The sequence below is a fragment of the Octopus sinensis genome, linkage group LG1 (assembly GCF_006345805.1).
Source record: "Octopus sinensis linkage group LG1, ASM634580v1, whole genome shotgun sequence".
NCBI lineage: Eukaryota > Metazoa > Mollusca > Cephalopoda > Octopoda > Octopodidae > Octopus > Octopus sinensis.
The window spans coordinates 204,926,815-204,943,694 of NC_042997.1; the positions used below are offsets into that span (position 1 = coordinate 204,926,815).

Below are 16,880 nucleotides of genomic sequence, written 5' to 3' on the forward strand. Positions count from 1 at the left end.
CATTAAAGCATGTTTATGTGTACTGATGACGCGTGTTATCCTAGGAATACCTGTTACAACTATCCTGTTACCACCCAACCCCTGGAAACCATTGAAATATATAATCTCAAACAATTCTTCATTGCTTAATCTTATCTTTCTGTCTGGTTTAATCCAGATTTTTGTTTATTTTGTTTCGAATCGAATAAAGAATTTATTTTGATATCAACTATAATGTTGTTTGACTTTCTTCTCCGAATCCACGCCTCTGGGCGCTCTGTATTATTATTCTCTATCCATTTCTCAGTTTGTGTGTGTTTATGTATATGTGTGCATGGGTTTGGGTGCATGTGTATGTGTGTCCATTAATCAAACAGTTGAGACTCATTGTTGGGTCTGTCAAAAGAATTGAAAAATGAACAACCCTCAACATCAAGAATTTATAGGAATTGCAAATGAATGCAAACATGAATTTCAAAAAAAACGTCACATCTTCTGCATTACTTGCCTACAATTCGACGAGAATTACATTGGAGGAACAGAAACAAATTTCACCAACCGTGTGAACGTCCTCAAATAGTAAATTAAAATTCATCTTTTAGAAATTGTCCACGTAATAAACATGTAAACATTTGTGCGAATGAAAAATAGAAAATATACCCTTTTTACAAAATAAAAGACGAAAATATCCAGCTATGAAAGGCACTTTATAAGACTTCCCAATTTGAAACTAAACCAAACTGATTATTAAAAACAAGTTTCTCTACACGCATTACCCCAGATCATGTGTTTTGTAGAAGTTCAACAACGAAAGCGGTTACATACAAAATACAAAGGCTTTGTGACATTCTATTCTCTAAATAAATTTTAAACAGTTAATAAATTTCAAAGTAAAAAAAACACTTAAAGAGAATGACTCTCCCTAGACATTTACAAGATCTTTCATGAAATATTTTGAGATTATCAAATACATTTAGAAGAACATTACCCCCCCCTCCACACACACACACATCCATATGACGGTGCTGCAGAATGGTCGCAGTCAAATGGCTTAAACATGTAAAACAATAAAAGAATATATACATATCCTCGGTGCCACAAGCATTTTTGTCGCCCCCATGTTGAATTCAACGCATCTCTACATGTTGTAAATAGATTAGAAATATCTGGAAAATATATTTTCAGAACTCCTGTTTCCGTCGCCGAGGTGACTGTCTCGCTATCAGGCCATATATATATATATATACAGGATAAAGTGTAAAACTAATTAATCAATTAATAATTAATAATTTTACAAAGCAGTTCGGTATGTTAAAAGAACCATTATCGGTAAACTTATACAAAATTTCTATAATTACGTGCATAATTATAATTAGTGTTTAGCAAAATTTGCTTCACCAGACACCGAAATTTAGAAACAGCAGTTAAAATACTATTCTACTATCATAATATATCTCCCTGACAGCAATACTCTACATTTCACGCAGCTAAAGAGAAAAATAATGAATCCAACCGCAACAATGGCGCAAAACAGGGAAAGAAAGTAAACGCTATCTTTTTGATTGCAGATATAGAAGTGATTAGTTTTAATTTTATAAATCCATTTATGTGCCAATCATGAATGGAATAATGGCCAACTTAACTCATATCAATTGGCAAAAGACGATCCCGATGCTAGCTCTATGAAATGTCTGAAATCATACTTTGGTAAGCTTCATCAAGATCTCAATCATTTCACGGCGAAAGAGACAGAGATAGGAGGTACTGTATCGTTTACGATGGTGAGCGTTCCAGTTGATCCAATCGATGGAACAGTCTGTCCATGAAATTAACGTGCCAGTGGCTGAGTACTCCACAGACACGCGTACCTTTCACGTAGTTTCTAGAGAGATTCTGCGTGACACAGAATGCAACAAGGCTGGCTCTTTGAATTACTCCTTTTAGCAAGCTGAGTGGAATGGCGAGAACGTGAAATAAAGTGTGTTGCTCAAGGATAGGACATAGCACTCCGCCAGGCATCGAATTTACGACCTTACAATCATTGAGTGGAACACACTGACCACTAAGCCACGCGCCCTCACGGCCAAACAATTCCACCAACTATTAACATTTGTTGAACGTAAAAGAATAGTTGATGAAATCATTTCTAAAAAGTGATGAATGTAATCTGATTTCTGAAGCTGTAAACACTGCACAAATATCATGGCGGAGACATTTTCTTAGACAAGCATTTCTTCAACAGCAAACAGGCTCCACACTCTGTTACCATGCTGCATAACAATAAGGATGACCCCTCTGCACTTAGTACTTCATCGCGTATCCAAAATGAAGGTCCACAACATTTTATCAGCGAAACCATACAACTATAAAACGTATGCTATCAGCTGGTGGGGCGAGGATCAGAAACACAGAAAGTCTATTTTTAGAGATGTCTTTTAATAAATTGCTTCATGTTTAAAAACTCCTCCACCAGAAAAGAATCCACCAAAGATTATAACTCACTTAAAAATCAAACAAAGAAATAGTATGAGTCACGGAATTGGAGAAGATTTGCAACAGCATAAATACTGACAACGTTCATCAGTAGAATAAATTTGGTTGAAAGCCTTAATTCCTGGGTACGTCTGAAAGCTCTGTGTCTCTATTTTCTTGAATGGCAAAGGGAGAGAGAGAGAGAGTATAATATACATATGGAAAATCCTGGACGGTTATGTGTTCCCAATTTTGACAGAGAGAGAGAGCTTTAATGCTGACACTGTCAGCTTCCAAATATATCACCTTCAAAATCACAAGCAAAAACACCCCTTTGTACCCGCCTGATTTTCAGAGGCCCCCAATTCTTCAACTACCTACCAAAAGAAGTCAGAAGTAAAAACGGAACTTCAAGTGAAACATTACAAAATAAAACAATAACATTGGATACACTCCGAATGATGATACCGGACCAGGCGACGACCATTCAAGGATACACTCCGAATGATGATACCAGACCAGGCAACCATTCAAGGATACACTCAGGGAAGACCAGCTGCTACAAATCCAGTAATGGACCAACTTCCAGCCATAGAGTGAGAACAAAACTGAAAGAAAATAAATTCAGGTGGTGCTCCAGTATGGCAGCAATACCACGACTGAACCATTAAAAGAATAACAAGAGCACAAACCTCCGCCAAGGCAACACCAACGTCCTCTCAACGATTAGCCAGAGATGAGTTTTAAAATGAGAATACCTGAAATAAACTCGACTGCTCTAAGAGAATACTAAAAATGAATCCGAACGCTCTCAATAATTAAGTAAAAAAATAGGAAAAATAATCCAGAATCCTTGTCCAGTAGCTGATCAATTCCAAAATCTAATAGGTTCGTGCCAGTCACGAGGCCAAACATCCCTGAAAGTTTCATGCGAATCCATCCACCGGTTCTTGAGAATCTTGTCCACGGACAGACTAACAAACACGACTTAAAAAATACCTCCGCCTTAAGGAAGGCGGATGTAATGAAAGAACAAGGTAAACAATAGATTGTTGATCTACGGAATTCTCGATCAGTTATGCTCTGTTGCTTATCACACACCAACAAACAAATGAGTAACCCTCACCACACCAACCAAGTCCGCCGAAAAATAAAATGGGAACAATGTTTAGAGACAGATGAAATGAGTATAAATGAATTAGTCTGGAAGAGGAGCGGAGAGCTGAGAGTAGAAACGTGGTAGCAGGAAGAGGAGATGAGAATAAATTAATTAACCAATAATTACATCGCAACCAATCAGTTGCTCAATGAGATATGAGGGGGGTCAATCAATGAATGTCACAGATACTCGTTCACAGGAAAGTAGGGGGTCGTTCATTGGGAAGGAAAATCTGGGGAGAAGTAAAGGGTTTGATTCAGATTGCAGGTTTTGAGAAACGATATGATGGAATTATTGTCTCTCGATTTAAACAGAAACCAAAGGGATCAATGGTGGGAATTTTGTGATTGTAACAAAGCTGTAGAGAAGAAAGCAGCCAAAAGAGAATTGATTGTCGGATGGTAGAACCCAAAACTGACTTTCTATGTAGGTAACTTATTGACTTTTACTATCAAACTTACAACGGAGAAGTAAACATACCAAGTTGATTGCACTGGTAGAAGAAAAACACTGATATCCAAAAGAGAGAAACAACAAACACTTGTCAAAGTTTGGGTTTTGTTGCCCTAGTAACCACAGCTTTTGAGATAAGGGTTTCTAACCTAGTGCAGTTGCTTCATCACCTCATTTTATATGTCTCTGTAAATTATGGAGCCAATCTGACTTCATCTACCGGCCCTTAAACCGTTCCCATCCCCAAATGAGGCAAACAAATTTTTCGCATTTCAGCTTTATAGATTTTGATTGTATATTTCACTTGCACAGGAAATAGTTTACCCCGGTTCAAGCATAGTTCTGACAATACAGTCTGTCTACCACCACTTGGGTTCTGTTTTGATCAGGAAAGCACAGAGGAAGGTTGTTTTGTTGGTTGAGAAGTATTATTGATGCTTTTAAGAAATTGGCTTACTTTTTGTTTCCCAGTATTTGTTGTACGTATATCATTGAAATTGAGAGACTCGCAAAAGGTGAGAGAATTATCATTTTCTTGGTTTAGCAACATGTCAGTGTTGCGGGAGTAGATCTATGATACAAGACGTTCTAACCTTGACCACCACCCTCTCTATTCATATGCATTGTCCACCAATGTATTTCCTTTCTAATAATTGAAGGAATGATTTGAGAGATATTTGGCTGTTATTTTTAGTATTTTGTTTTCTTTGGAGGAGTTTACTGTGAGACGAGGTGTCTGTCTGAGGATAAACCATGAATCAATCCGGTTTTCTTTTTCTCTCTGGGGTTGGAACCCCTGCAAATGGTGTTGCCTTACTTTTCCTGTTTCAGTTATGGAGAGACATGGGTCCAGTGTCCCCATAGAGATTCCTTACAGTTTCCCTATTAACAAGGAGCTGTGTGTTAAATGTACCATAGCCATGTAATAGTCTCTCATCAACCGTCATTCTCATCCTTTCTCTCCCTGCCCCTCAATCTTTCACCCTTTCTCTATGTCTATATAACTATCTATCTATCTATCTATCTATCTATCTATCTATCTATCTATCTATCTATCTATCTATCTATCTATCTATCTATCTGTATGTCTGTCTGTCTGTCTGTCTGTCCGTCCGTCCGTCCGTCGTCCGTCCGTCCGTCTGTCTGTCTGTGTTTATGTCTCTACATCTAATCTCTCTCCCTCTATCACTGTGTATATATCTCTCCCTGATAATGACTCTCTCTCTCTCCGTTGTCCTTTCAATGCCTCTACCTCTGTCGCTCTATATTTCTCTCTCTCCCTACTCTCGCTCTATCTATGTGATTCTATCCCTAAAGGAACATTCCTGCATCTATGTATGTGTGTATGCATGCATGTATGTGTGTGTATGTATGTACACAAGCATGTATGTGTTTGTATGTATGCATATATTTATCTATGTGTGTATGTGTGCATGCTTGTATGTATGTATGTAGGTATCTATGTGTATGTGCGAGCGTGTAAGTGTGTATGTGTGTATATGAATGACTGTCTGTCCATGTGTGTGTGTATGTATGTATGTATGTATGTATGTATGTATGTATGTATGTATGTATATATGTATGTACGTATGTTTCTCTCCTGGTTTTAATACTTGACATTCTCCTGAAGAAGAGGCTGTTTTCTAACAAACATACAAAGCTCCGTCATTGGAATGTCGATGATGGAACCAATGTCCCATTTAAAACCTGTATACTTTACATTCAGCTGCTCACCTTTTGCTCTTCTTACCTGAGGCTTATAGCTTTGGTATTTAGGAATTAATATTTCATCAGTAAACATTAGTGTGATCCATTGAATTGGTTAGGGCTACGGTTAAGAACAGAATTAGACTGGACAAAAACCAGATTAGCTTTGCCACGGGGAGAAGCATTACTGATGCTATTTTCTTAGCCAGACAACTGCAAGAGAAATACTTACCCGAAATTTAATTCGATTTTGAATAGTTTTCTTGGTTACTCTCTTTACTCTATACTCTTTTATTGTTTCAGTCATTTGACTGCGGCCATGCTGGAGCATCGCCTTTAGTCGAGCAAATCGACCACAGGACTTAGTTTTTGTAGGCCTAGTACTTATTCTATCGGTCTCTTTTGCCGAACCGCTAAGTTACAGGGACGCAAACACACCAGCATCGTTTGTCAAGCGATGTTGGGGGGAAAACACACACACACAAACACACACACACACACATACACACACGCATATATATATATATATATATATATATATATATATATATATATATATATATACATATATACGACAGGCTTCTTTAAGTTTCCGTCTACCAAATCCACTCACAAGGCTTTGGTCGGCCTGAGGCTATAGTAAAAAACACTTGACCAAGATGCCATGCAGTGGGACTGAACCCGAAACCATGTGGTTGGTAAGCTAGCTACTTACCACACAGCCACTCCTGCGCTTATTATCTGTTTAAAATTTTTCTTTTTGTTTTTGCTGGTTGGTTCTGAGCTTTAAACTTTTTACTAAACGGTCCTCAATTGTTGATAATCTTGGTGTTGTTTTTTGTTATTATTTGCTGGTAACTGGGCTTGTCTCTCACTTGCAGAAGAGAAAGGATTTGCTCTTGTACAGTGGTAGATAAAATGACCAGTTTGAGGTGTTGTTACTTGTGGTATTCCAGAGCGATCACGGCTTAAGTAATTTCCAGGTTTTTTCAATTCTTTTCAGAATTCTTGAAACAGCTAAAGGAGGTACAGACCAATCAGCTGCTCTCTTTTGTACACATTTCTCCATTTTTTACCAAATTTCAATCTGAGCTCGTTTCTCTCATAGATTTTCATGATTCTTCCTCGTCTTTCATTTTGGCATCTGATGATCAAATTGGATATGACTGTCAAGAGAAATGTCGATAAAGGCATGTTTGTTTAGTTTTCTTGTGATAAATATAAATTTTTGGAAAACCCGCTTTAATAAAAATAGTAAATCTACTTAATTAACTTTTCTAGGTGGGACTAAAGTTGCTGAGGTGAATTTGGATATAAATAAATAAATAACTATATATATATATATATATATATATATATATATATAAATGGGTTATCCGCAGGAATGATGTTAATGTATTCTTTACAGATATAGATTTACAATTTTACGCATATATTTATATATTTCACATGCACAGGAAATAGTTTACACCTATTCAGGCATAGTTCTGACAATACAGTCTGTCTACCACCACTTGGGTTCTGTTTTGATCAGGAAAGCACAGAGGAAGGTTGTTTTGTTGGTTGAGAAATATTATTGATGCTTTTAAGAAATTGGCTTACTTTTTGTTTCCCAGTATTTGTCGTACGTATATCATTGAAATCGAGAGACTCGCAAAAGGTGAGAGAATTATTATTTTCTTGGTTTAGCAACATGTCAGTGTTGCGGGAGTAGATCTATGATACAAGACGTTCTAACCTTGACCACCACCCTCTCTATTCATATGCATTGTCCACCAATGTATCCCCTTTCTAAGAATTGAAGGAATGAATTGAGAGATATTTGGCTGTTGTTTTCAGTATTTTGTTTTCTTTGGAGGAGTTTACTGTGACACGAGGTGTCTGAGGATAAACCATGAATCAATCGGGTTTTCTTTTTCTCTCTGGGGTTGGAATCCCTATAAATGCTGTTGCCTTTCCTTTCCTGTTTGTTATTGTTATTTTTGTTGTTTAACACCTTTTCTTCCAGAAGAAGTCTCTGTCTTCTCGTGAAGAAGTTTCTGTGATGTTCATAACTCCTCCCCTGACTACTATCACTACTATTACAACTTCTATGATGATCGTTGCGGTTGTGCCTGCTATTTGCCATAGTCGTAGTAGAGGGACAATGGTCAGTTATTTTAGCTTGTGACGCAGTTTAGCTGGTAGGCTGTATAGTATTTGTTGTAATGTTATTTACTGCGAAACCACATAGGGGTTCAAAAATCGTCCACGTTTTCGTTTATATTGTTTGAGAGAAGCTTAATTCCAGATCTTTTCCCAAAATATATCCCTCATTGAAAATTATACTGAAACTGTGTATTTTGAACAATAGTCCTGATTATTCTATAATATTTATTTTTTTTACAAAAGAAAGACAAAGAAAAGAGAAAATCGGAATAATGAGAGAAACGTAAAAGAAAAAACGAGAGAAAAAGCATCACTGCAGCACCAATTGATTCAGTTGGTCGCATCCGACAAGGCCCAACGGAACAAACTGATGTAAGCCAGAAAGTCGTACCATTATCAGGATCGAAGGCGAGGCTAAGGCGTTGGAAAAGCCAAACGCCATCACAGGCATCACCCTACGCCTCGGTTAAGCGAGCTGCCAACGATGACAAGAACTTCGTTGTTAGCGGTTCACTTCCTTCAAACATCTCAAACGCCATAAGTTGGAAGAGACAGTTCAATCTCAGTTCCCGATATTTCAAGGTTTTGTTCCGTTTGGCTACAAAATTTCTTCCTACGTCCCGCAAATGTTGCTTGTTGGCGTAATTGTTTCGCAGTAAAATGATTTAGTTGTGGATGCAGATCGTCCATGTATGGTTCCAATCTGATCAAACATCCAACGACGGGGTTTTGTTTAGCTCTTCTATAACAATTAATAAATCTGTCCTCAATTCATAAATCCAAGAAAAAAAAATGTGTTTTGTGGTTACGGTTTCTTCTCTAACTACAGCTAGAAAGAATCTGTTTATCTGTTGAGCTGTTGTTTTTGTTCTGTTCCTTGGTTGTGTTGTTGTTGTTCTTGATGTTGTGTCCAGCCATGTTGTTTGTAGTAAATCTCTGCATGCTAAATTCAAGTTTCAGTCGGAAACCACCCCGATTAGTTAATCCATCTGAAGATGAACGAGTTATTTGATAAGGCTGGTAGTTGTAGCTTCAGAGTTGGAGATAGTAATCATCGTATTTTCGATGAATAGTCTGACACATCAAATAGGTGTATGTATGTATGTATTTAATAAGAAGGATTTATCTACATTCATTCCAGGAAATGGCATTGTGCCTTATTTATGAGGTTGCTGTGCTCTACTAGAAGTTCCCGAAGTCCATACATACGGTATGAGTGTGAGACAGGAATATATCAGCTCATCAAATAAGTTCTGTCCGATTTTATCGTTTTTAAAATTGAATGAAATTTAATATTATTATAGAATGTCTATTGGAATTTAAAATTATTTTTATGCATTTCTGTACATTTCAACTAATGAAATATTATTTTACAGAATAATAGAATTAAAATTTCGTTCATTAAAACACTTTCTAACATGGAAGTATCCAAAGAGCATTTAAAGAACATAATTTATGAGTAGAAAAAAGGGAACTCTGCAGCGGAAGCGACTCGAAACATACACTCAGTTTATGGGAAAAAATGCTTGAATGAAAGAACTTGCAGAAGATGGTTTGCAAAATTCAGAAGTGGAGATTTCAGCCTATTGAGGAGGCCAAAAGTCAACAATGTGTTGAAGTATTGAATCAAAAGGATCTAACTCTTTTAATTCAATCCCTTGTCGCCAAATAAACTCAACGTTTTAGAGGGGAGATGGCCTAATTTTTGAATGGCAATTTTTTACTGGGGCTGAGGCAACTGAAAAGTGCAAAAGAATCGTTGAAAACAGGGCAAATTGGAAAAACGTGCTTGCAGGGAGCAGTCACTTACCGTGCTTCATTATTAGCAACGCCACTGGAAGAATGCAAGAGAGACAAAGATTTACATCAGTAAAATGTTTTCAGTAGGAATTTTGCCATTTAATGAGTTTGCTTCGCTAGAGTTGATCAGAGCGGCTGTAAGAAATATAACTTTGTTTTTATGTTAAAAGTTATATGAATAACCCAGAACACTGAACGGAGGAGTAGAATATTAGACAATAGTGACACTGGCGGACTTTATAAATTCAGTATCTTTTTTTATATTTGCCATTTAAACGCTGGTTATTGCAGATAAAAAAATCATCTGTTCCATTGTGGTGTTGAGGAGTTTCACAAACTCGTACAATCAGATGTTAATCGACTGTTAATAAAGAGAACTGTTTTTTACGTCATCTATATTGAAACCTCCGTATTTTCAGTTCAAATATAACTTGATTCAGTTATGATGCTAATTTTAATACCTTGAACTAGGTAGCATCGAATGCAATAGAACATCTCCTGCAACCGTTGAATAGAACATCTCCTGCAACCGTTGAATAGAAAATATTGACCTTGAAACGGGGATATGTTTAACCATAAAAGAGGTACTCGGCAACAGAAAAATGCATTGATTTCTCAGATACATTGACCACAACACTTATGATTATTTCGTAACATTGCAAATGTCTATGAAATGAAGAAACAGAGTTGAATCTTCATTACTTAATATGCTTTGTTTTTTCATAGTTTTACAGATAACCAAATATGGCTGCCACGCAGACGACAACAACAGCGACCAGTTCTCTTATTCTTTCAATCATTCTTATTATCACACTGACATCACTAAACATCGATGCGAAGGAATTCGGCAATGATTGTGAAGTTAAAATCCCACCCAATATCGGTGAGATTTTATCTCGTTTAGTAAAATTAGAAAAAGAGGTTTTCAAATTTGAAGTCCATTTATCAAACAAGACACTTGATGACCTTCTTAACCCTGTGCCATTGGATTATTTTGCAAATGCGAGGAATTTTACGTGGATTCCAGATAAATCAGGTGCTTTAACTCTATATAGAACTTTCTCCTATGATTTTTCAATGAATTCTTTTAATATCTTGGACGGCAACATTGCGAAACAAAGGATTGATATCAATATCACTTGTGGAAAACAAAATATTCAGAGACACGATTTAATATATTTGATATTCGACGCATTGAAAAGAATCATATTTATGGAGAAATTGTAAATGGCAGAATCTGGATACATGTGTTTTTTTATAAATTTGTCTCAAGACATGAAGAAGAACAGCCCTGGCACATTTGAAACTTACAGAAGAATTGGTATAAATCGAGAAATTATAAAGAACTCTTGCTGTAAACTCTATAAAAATGAAAGTCATGTTTATCGCCCCAAATCTATTTGTTCAGGAAAAATCATTGAGAATTCTATATTTTACAATTATGCAAATACTTTCGGAGCTGTTTTGTGGGCTATATTACCATTACTCATTAGTTTCGTATCAAAAGCGAAAGTACCTTCACATTCCCGTCAACTCAATCTGCCACTGTTTGCTCACGATGAATTCTTATTTACAATTAAAAACACATTGCCACACGAATCCGAGTGGATCAATGGAAAACATAATATTTACACATTCTCTCATCTTCTGTCTTGGGTATTTTGTTTCCACAATTCCTCTTTCTTTGCCTCAAGACTAAGAAGATTCCTTTGTATTCTATTTTCTCTTTCAGTACTCTTTCTGGATCTTTTGATGCATTACTTCTTTTTATATGAAACAATAGAAATTCTTTACCAAGATGGTATACCATTGGGTTATCGCGCCCTAATATTAGGAATAACAGAAAGTTATGACAATACAGATGGCTTCTTTGGGGGTCCGTTTGTATTGTTCACCAGCTATATATTTTTCAGCTTTATTCTCTTCGTTCTTCCCAGTCGAACAAGTGAGACTGTCGCTTATAATACATTACATCAAAGATGCACTTTCACGTTTCTCATTCAAAATAAGAGATTATTAGAGAAGTATGGCAGTTTTAATGTTTCTACACTACAGGATTATGATCTACTCTATGCAATAATGGAAGCTAATATTTCTACTGCTTTAAACCCAAATTTCTGGTATTTAATAATTTATACTTGGATTAACCGTATAAAGAAAATTTGGTTATATTACTACAGGAGAAATATTTTCTGGCGATTCATTACACTTTGGCTCTGTGTTTCCATCACAATTTTATTTGCTGTATTTTCTGTCTGCGAATTATTTCTGTGCCTCGTTTATTATGGAATCCCAATTGTTTATCTGATTTTAACTTTACCATTAAGTTATTTCAGAGTTTATATTTACTCCCTGTATTTGAATCCTAACTATATTTTCAAGATTATTGCTTTCATTTTAACATTCATATCGTTTCTATGTTTTATAATATGGGGAATTTATTCAATCTATATATTTCTTACAAGTTTTGAAACCATCTGCACGTATATATTTTCATCAGCTATTGCAGTACTTGCTAAGCCTGGTACTGTTGGTGATATATTGTTTGTTTCCATGTTTCTTCTCTATGGTATTGAAATTATAAAAGCTATTCAGAAACGGTATGAGTTTATTCTACTCGAAGCCATAAAGCTCACCAAACTTCTTCGTCCAAATTTAGTTCAGTCAAAATATGGGGAAGAATTCATAAACGCCAAGTTGTTCAAGACAATTGTTAACCATAATTTTCCATTGAGAAACGAGATTGGTAAATCCATTGTAAAATTGTTTCTAATCATATATTTTTTCTTTGTTTGCAAAAATATATTAAATCAAAGTGAATTCGACTTTTCAACATTCACAAAGATTATTTTGATACTGGTGACGTCTGGCATGCCTAAGTTATTGTCTACAATAAATACGAATCTTAGGTTAACAATAACCATATTAGATAAAATTATTCAAACAATAAACGTATATGAAGAATAAAATATATCACGGAGGAGTTTATCAAGTTATTTGATATTCTCGATGAAATCAAAACATGTTCCAGGTTTTTATGGATTCTTAACTACATTGTATAACATCATCATCATCATTGTCGTCGTCGTTGTCATCATCATCATCGTCGTCGTCATCATCATCATCATCATCATCATCATCATCAACAACAACCACAACAATAGTTGTGGTTAATGAAAAGATTAGGCATGATACTCTCCGTAATTGTTGCCCTTGAAAGCATCAGCACTCAACTACCAAAAGATTGGTGCTGCAAGTGTGAAGGTAGAACACCTACAAAAGTCAATATTGATTGGAACTGCAAGAATCCTTCGCAGGGTTCTTGAAGCATGACCAGTAAAAACGTGTCGTCTTAGTCTGCTGGCTTTGGACAGCCGATACTTTCCATCATACCCAGCAAAATATGCTGTGAGTTTTCATATAATAATAATAACGATAATAAATTATAATAATAATAATAATAATAATAATGATAATGATGATGATGATGATGATGATGATGATGATGATGATGATGATGATGATGATGATAATGATAATAATAACGATAATAATGATAATAATGATAACAATGATGATGATGTTGATAATAATAATAATAATAATAATATTAATAATAATAATAATGCTGATGATGATGATGATGATGATGATGATGATGATGATGATACTACTACTAATAATAATAATAGTAATAATAATAATAATTATAACAATGATGATGATGATGATGATGATAATACTACTACTACTACAACTAATAATAATAATAATAATAATAATAATAATAATACCAAAAGCTGAACTCGACCCCAACATTCCCATCGAAGACATTGACACCCCGGCACTTCCGATAATCCAATACAGTTTTAACATCATTAACTGGAATCTTAGCGGGTTCCAACACCTGGATAGAAAAACAAGAAAACTACTAACTTCTTAAGAACATGCACCACCCAAAAGCAGACGTTGATTGTCTGCTTTACCTACATAGAAGTAATGGGGGGAAGAGGATTGATGCAGGTAAATCTGTGCTGTAAGACACCTCCTCAATAGCAATGAACAAATAGTTATCTCGTACAGAGGACTGGATGCTGTGGTTTGTGTGCAAAGACGAAAGCAGCAAAAATCACATTCCATTGCGAAGGAAGCTTGTAAATTCGCAAGGGAACTCGACATTAACCCTGAATTAAATGAAGAACTGGAAACCACTGCCACCAAACAAAACGGATCAAAGAAACAGCAAAAAAGAACGGGCAGAAACAAATTGATGAGAGGTGGTGCCAGAAGCCTCTGCATGGACAATATAAATTGGATTGAACGTGTGACACATCCATTTCCAAGTAAGTTTATCTTTACCTTTTTCATGCCATTCTCTATTCTATACTGTTTTCTTCCTCAAATCCTTCTCTAATTCCCCTTTTCTCCCCATCCCCGTTTTCTATCTCTCTCTCTCTCTCCCCTTCTTCCTCTTTTTATTCTCTCTCTCTCTCTCTCGTTGCTTACACGTGATTATCACCCATCTTTCTTTTCTTGCACAGACGTTTAAACGAACGGACGTGATTTTTTCTCTCTCATCTATCTTTTCTCTTTTCAAAAGTGTTTCTCCCAGCGTTCACTATTTTCCTCCCGTTCCGGTCTAACGACTCTCCATGTTTGTTTTCGTTCGGTTTCCTTGTATGTCTCCACTGTCATTTTATTGTTCCCAACTTTGACCTTCAATAAATCCTAAATTTTATTTTAGAATTTATGGGAGCAGCTGTCTTTGAAGACTCCTAGTGTCTTTGAATACTCCAAATGAGGAGTAGATAGACAGCCAACCGATGAAGGGTCCTTTCTCTCTGTTAACGTATCCTGTTTTCAATTATTTCCTCGTTGTTTACACATTTCACTCGTCTTTCCCGAATTTGTTTGCGTATTTCATGTTATTTGCATCGTTGGTGACGTCCTGTACCCATATATGCATGTAAATATATATCTATATATTATTTATTTTATATATATATATAAAACTGTAGTTGTGTGAGTGTCTGTCCCCTTCGATTTAGATTCCTAACTACTCCCACATTTTGCGGTGCAGTTTAACCAAATTCGGGTATCTTATAGTCGTATTTCATATCGAGCCCGTCTGGCTATTAGCGCGCGTCTACGATGAGTCTACGATTTTAAAAATAATTTAACATCATTTTTTATTCCATTTTAATGCATAATTTTTCGTGTGTCGATGGCGGCGGAGTTGGCGTCCATGGTCACACCTGCACCTGTTTGCTTCTCCCCCTTCTTCCCTCCCTCGTGAAGCTGTGGGGAAGGGAGTGTAAGGAAATCAACGTCGTAAAGCGTTGTCAAGGAGACCAGCGTCTTTTAGAACAACGACTTCATGGCTTGAAGACACCAAAACAGAAATGGCTAAGAAAGCCCGAATTGGCATCTATAAGGGAAGTAACTCTCTAAAAATGCTTATATAGTTATTTCCCTTACAAACCCGAGCAACGCCGGGCGATACTGCTAGTATATATATAAAACTCTAGTTGTGTGAGTGTCTGTCCCCTTCGATTTAGATTTCTAACTCCTGCCACATTTTGCGGTGCAGTTTAACCAAATTCGGGTATCTTATAGTCGTAATTCATATCGAGCCCGTCTGGCTATTAGCGCGCGTCAACGATGAGTCTACGATTTAAAAAATAAGTTAACATAATTTTTTATTCCATTTTAATGCATAATTTTTCGTGTGTCGATGGCGGCGGAGTTGGCGTCCACGCTCACAGCTGCACCTGTTTGCTTCTCCCCCTTCTTCCCTCCCTCGTGAAGCTGTGGGGAAGGGAGTGTAAAGAAATCAACGTCGTAATGCGTTGTCAAGGAGACCAGCGTTCTTTTAGAACAACGACTTCATGGCTTGAAGACACCAAAACAGAAATGGCTAAGCCCGAATTGGCATCTATAAGGGAAGTAACTCTCTAAAAATGCTTATATAGTTATTTCCCTTACAAATCCGAGCAACGCCGGGCGATACTGCTAGTATATATATAAAATATTAGAAAAAACCCCACCTTTTATCAATTCAGAATGAATAATTAAATTTACACCATCTAGAAAATTACATATAATAGAAAAGTTAAAATTAAAATAACAATTAAAAAGAAAAGATGAAGTAAATTACAAGAATAGAAAACAGGTAGAAAAACGAGACGTCTTTCGCTGCTATATTTAAGAAATGATTATAGTAGTAGAGAAATCACTTATATATAAATATAGTCGCTCATCAGGTAAAAAATATAATTAAACAGTAAAATAATTAATTAATAGATATACTTTAATAAATACGTATATATATATATAATATATATATATATATATATATATATATATATATATATATATATATATATATATACATATATATATATGAATATATATATGTATGTATATGAACATTCAAGATATACATAATTGAAAAATAAAATAATAATTCAATAATTATATAGTTTAAAATTAAATAAAAAACACAAAGCTATTACAAATCATTAAATTGTAATCAAAATAATAAATGTTTCAAATATAGACAAACTCCTTACATAAGCTAACCATATATATGGATCTTAAATTTGAGATGTTAAAGGAAAGAAGTTCAAAGATGGAATGAATACGTGGAGAGCCAAGTGTTTTAGAGGGAAAAATTGGGGAGGTATTCAGATAGGGAATAGTGAGAGGAGAAAATAAATTTCAAGAGTTAGGGGTTAATAAAGAGACTAGTAGGGAGTAATAGTAGCAGAGGTGGAAGAGAGGAGGGTTGTGTTGGTGGTAATTGTTGGGATAGCGAGAAAAGAGAATGGCCATTATTTGGGAGGAGTAAGTTGACTGGTCCAGTGGCTGACGGAGATTACTAAATAGAGAAGTATGAGAGAAGATAGAGGGAGGTGGATGAGAGTGATGGTGGGATTTGATAGTCTATACTCTCCATATTGTCCTATCCAATGCATTCCGTATTGTTCTAGGCTAATGATACATGAAGCCTCATAGTAAAAAGACGTCTCTCTCTCTCTCTCTCTCTCTCTCTCTCTCTCTCTCTCTCTCTCTCTCTCTCTCTCTCTCTCTTCCAGATCACTGGCTATCATAGCAATATTAAGATGTTCAGGTCTGCAAGGAGGTGAGCTGGCACAGACGT

The 16,880-nt window shown here is 35.9% G+C and overlaps 1 protein-coding gene across 2 annotated transcripts in view; it reads left to right on the plus strand.

Moving 5' to 3' along the window:
- LOC115218442 overlaps positions 1-16,880 on the plus strand; it is an 80,011-nt gene that overhangs the window by 8,791 nt on the left and 54,340 nt on the right. Inside the window, exon 2 of one of the 2 annotated variants that reach the window (XM_036508840.1) lies at positions 6,774-6,960. The gene's annotated coding sequence lies outside the window, so the exon portion shown is untranslated. Of the gene's footprint in view, positions 1-6,513; positions 6,961-16,880 lie in introns of those variants that run through there. The other variant, XM_036508836.1, reaches the window with a different exon arrangement.